The sequence below is a fragment of the Seriola lalandi genome, unplaced genomic scaffold (genome assembly GCF_002814215.2).
Source record: "Seriola lalandi dorsalis isolate HSWRI2012SDOR001 ecotype SW California unplaced genomic scaffold, Sedor1 jcf7180002054309, whole genome shotgun sequence".
NCBI lineage: Eukaryota > Metazoa > Chordata > Actinopteri > Carangiformes > Carangidae > Seriola > Seriola lalandi.
Genome location: NW_019524862.1, coordinates 429,087 through 434,252, shown reverse-complemented (window position 1 = coordinate 434,252; position 5,166 = coordinate 429,087).

Genomic DNA, 5,166 nt, shown 5'->3' with positions numbered 1-5,166 from the left:
CATACTTTCCTTTTTCGTGACATAATGTGACATAAATAGATCTGGTCTAGTCTTTAGAGATTAAAGTAAAACAATTGGGGGGGGGGGGGCAGGTGACATTGTGGTACATGTTGACCCATCGACCACCAGGGATCCCCTTGATTTTTGCACTTTTATTTTTGTTTTTATCAACAAGGTTTGGACTGTGTTCATTGACATTTCTTGTCATAACATTTGAAATAACTGGTTCACATTCTATACTTTCCTCAAGGAGATATAGTCTTTGGAGGGATGTAATTTAATTTTTATAAAGAGGATTTGGACAGTTTGCGTGTGCTTTGTTTTACTAGTTTGCTGGTGTTGTCATGTTGTGGATGAAGACCTGCTGCGTTACAACACAGATAAACTTGTGAAAGTCTTTGAAAAGAGGAAGCAATCATAATTTTTTTTTTCTTGAAATAGTTTATTGACCTTTAAATGCTGAATGAACAAAAAATCAATAATAACATTTCTTAAAATTAACTTAAGGTGTTTGTCGCCACCGATCAGAATGCTGTGTGTCAATGAATGGCAGGTTGTATGTGTGAGACATGGCCGTGCAATGAGGAAAAAAAACAAAGACAAATACACAGTCAAATATAAGTTTGCCTCGAAACTGTATGTGTGTTCTTGTGTGTGTTTGGGTGTGCTTGTGTGGGGCTGTGTGTGTTTGGGTGCGGAGCCCTGTGGCTGCAGTATACACAAAGACAACCTCATAGCTGTCACATAGAATTGTTAATGATAACAAGACAAGGAACAGAGGTTGTGGGGAAGTCCACTGGCCTGTGAAAAACCGGAGTTATAATAATTAACCAACTGGCCCTGATAAAATGTTTGAGAGAGTATTTTATCACTGTACTATTTAAACTATTTAAAGAGGTCTGAAAATTATTTAAGGAAAAAGGAAAAGTTGTCCTGTTGAAAATGAATCTTACTTTTATTTGTATTCTGTTTTGTCCTGCACCTGAACCTAACTATAGTTAGATATCCACACTATGCACTACCTTTCTTTTCTGCTTTAGAATTATTTTAATTTGTTGTTGATAAGTGCAGCCTCATTCTCAAAAGCAGACACAATAAAATATTTAAGGATTAGGTTGCACATACCACATATATATATACTGTATATTTTGATGTACTTGCCTTAAATGATGCATCCGTATTTTTAAACAATAATAGCAGAGGATTAAGTCAAACTGACAGGTGTGTGAGACAACAAACTCTAAAATTAAACTTTTAAATGACTAATAGATTTCATGCAAAAGAATAGACTATTTTGAATAACTTGTCACTTTGAATGAGCGTTCAGTTTGTCTGCTCTTTGTCAAAGTAAAAGGTAATTTTTCTGTCAGCAGTTCATTGTGTTTGCAACAACAGGAGAGTTGCATTAGTCCTGGCCAGTTTCCTCTTTGAAGAAAGTTGTTAGTCAACCTCATGGTTTTAGCAAGAAGTCACATTTCACCATTAAGTTGGTTAGTTGTGTGTGTGTGTGTGTGTGTGTGTGTGTGTGTGTGTGTGTGTGTGTATTTGGGGAGAGCACGCTGTTGGGAAATTCAGCTTTTACAATCAAGTAACGATTCTGCACAGTCTGAAGCAGAAACATGTCACAATTGAAATGAGATGAAATTGAAGAAAAAAAAAAAACAGCAGGTTTTGAGGGTCTTTTTTCCTGGATTGTTTAGAGAGTCATTATTGCCTAATACTGCTGATGATCCAGGAAGCAAAGCTGCTTTGGACAATGGGTCAGTGAGTCATTTAGTCCACGTATGATAACAACAACTTTGTATATAAAGTTGAGTAATCCAGACTGTACTATGAACATAATAAGGAAGTAATGCATTTGGTACTGAAAATTTAAGGCAGCTTCCCCAAGACTCATAATGATAACAGAAGTTTACAACGTCAAGGAAATCTTATCCTATTACCTCAAAGTGTCATGCAATTTTATGTTTTAGGTTTTTTGAATGTATGTCAGGAAGACAGTTGTGTCCATCCATGTATAAAACACGGCTTTATGAACGAAGATGCCATTTGCACAAAATTAATGAATACGAACTGTCACTAAGTATCATCATCTCTGCAGCAAACGTCCGTGGATAAAAGGAACTAGACAGGAAAAAATAAAAAGGGCAGAAAAAAAATCGAGTTGGCACAAACAGGTCAGAAGTATTTCAGTTTCACTTTGATAACACATAATAATTCTTCCTAAAAATTGCAACTCTTTCAAACTGTTTATCATCGTGACTGACGTGATGCTATCACAGAAGTATTAATAAACATTGTGTTAAAGTAAAAAGCATGTCATGTTTCGGAACCTGACTCTGTGTCTAAGGTGAGCAACAGACTTATTTTAGTTTTGTCTTGCTTAACTAAAGGCTGTTTTGAGGAACATGAGGGTTTCAAAATGAATTTTAAAGAAGAAGCCTAATATGGAGATGTACTGTATGGACAGCATTTACACTCATTAAATTACAATTTTTCAATAAATTACTAAAGTGCAATAACAAAGAAGAACACATCTCAACCTCTCCCAGCCCCACCTCACCTCTGGGAAACTTCTGGGGAGATTTCATCCTTGACCAGCAGAGTGACACAAAGGGTTTTTGTTGTACTTTTGTTTACTGATGAATGAGCAATTACTGTAAACACTATTTAAACATTCAAGACTGGTTACTCTATCTATGCTGATTTATACTGATACAGATTTATTTACTCTATAAATCTGCTGAAAGGTCCATTGAATGTCTGCATGAATTTTAAATATAGCTTCAGTATTTATGTACATATTTGACATATTTGATATTTATTATATAATAATTTAATGGCATCTGTGGAGAAGCAGAGCATGTACAGATAGTATTACTGGACATACAACAGATGTTTGTAAGTCAGTTTGCAGCTGTGCATCATTGGTTTGTCACATCAGCAATTTTTGCTTGCTTTACTACTTGCATATTTATTTTTTTGTTATTTTTTTGTTATTTCTACAAAATAACAGGGAATCTTATTATCTAAGCCTTTTCACAAATACATTTTTACCTAGAATCGTGGAAAATACTTCATCACTAATGGTATACAACCAGTATTACTCTCAGTGACTAAGCAAACACTACAGTGAGCACGCCACGATGCTCTACAGGTCAATCTGAACGCTATTTGCCAATAGATTCAGTGAGGTTACACTTTAGCATTGGCCTTTTTAACAGCTGGATTTTCGCTTTCCAACATGCAGTCACACCTAACAGACACAGTGAGCACAGGCTTGGTTGAATCTCAAGAATTTTTGTCGGATAAACATGATGAATAGATTGGACTAGATAGTGATTCTTTGGCAGCTTTCACTGTTCACAACTGGTTTCTATTTTGTGATGATTATTGAGCTTGTTCTTAAACTTGCAGATTGTGTTGCAAACTCTGAGGAAGGAGGAAGCGGCTATGTGCTGAATGCCAAGGTGATTTCACAAGATAAACTAATGGAAAGAAAAAAAGGCACCACCTTGAAAAATGAGCAGGAAGAAACTGAGGGTGTAAAAAAATGTCATAATGTGTCATGGAATCTGTTCTATTATTATTCCCTCAGGGCTTTTGTGACGCCAGGGACCTCTCAACAGCATGTGGACACAGTGCTAATGATTTGCATTATATTGCTGTCAGTCAGCACCTCTTTAGTCTGTTTGTCTGTTTGTACTTCCCTTATAGTGTGCTATAGGCTGCTCACCTCACAATATACACAACAGGAAGTGCAGTCTTATTTTGTAATAAGTGTACAGTGTCAGTGTACAACACACAATTCCAGGTTGGCATGTTCATCTGAGACCTGCTGCCGTTTTGAATTATTGGAATGACACACTTACTCTGCCATAAATTACTGGTCATTAAGATAAGTCAAGTGTCACATTTGGGAATCAATACAATAAACAGTAAGAGTAAGATCACTTGAATGGGAAATAGGTCAATAGCCATTATACAATACAATAGCCATTTTAAGGACAACTCAGACTCAACTCAGCTCTATTTTCAACTTATTGCAGCTTTCATCAGCCTTAAAATGAAATCTGTCCTCCTCAGTTGTACTAAGGTTCACATTCAACTTGGATTTTACAGAGCAAAGACTCACATTCAACTTGGATTTTAACACCTGGAAAAGGCATATGGCATTACTGGAATGACACACTTACTCTGCCATAAATTACTGGTCATAAAGATTAAAGAGTCATTTTTGGGAAACAATACAATACGTCAACAACATTATAACGGGAAGACCACTTTCCTGTTCACTTGAATGGGAAATGGGTTTCAGACTTTTGGACCCCTCTGTTACTGTAGACAATGGCCCTTTTAAGACAACTCAGACTCAACTTGTCAGACTCAGCTCTGTCATCAACCTAGTGCAGTGGAACGCTAACATGCTAAACATAGCATTGTACAGACCTACAGTTAGCTTAATATGTTAAATATGCTGAAAACAACAACTGAATGTAAAGATGATTTAATCTTCAATCTACTGAATTAAAGATGTAATAATGTAATGTAATCAGATTTGTTAGCTTTAAAGTTTATGAACCAATACTGTAGAAACAGGCAGGACTGAGTGTGAATACACTCACCGAGCAGCAGGGACACATGAGAGAGAATAAAAAGCTTGAGAAGAATGTGGCAACAATGACATTTGTTTGGTTTTCTGTCAGGTTATCACGATTACTGGCAAGAAATCAATGATCACACAGTGAGTATAGTACATGAGCAGGAAGAATACAGCTGGTACAACATGATGGCAGCTGCATGACAAATGAGATACTGAGCTGGATCAATGGATGAAGCTGAGTACCAGGTTTTAACACCTGGAAAATGCAGATGGAAGACCAGCCTGATTCAGGACAGTGTAAAACTGGGCAAAGGCATGACAGAGCTTGGAAGATGGTACCTTGACACTAGCAGTAAGGGCTGCTAGCTTATATGCCAATTTAAAAGTAGTCTTTTTCTGTAAGTTGACTTACAACAACATGTAAAGCTTTTTTTCATGGAAAAACAGGAAGAATTGTTTTTTCAAAATTATAAAAGTCCTCCACACTTTATTATCCAACCGGGGAAACTGCACCAGAACTATCTGAATTGCTGAGTTTAACCAGTTATGAGACTTACCAATAC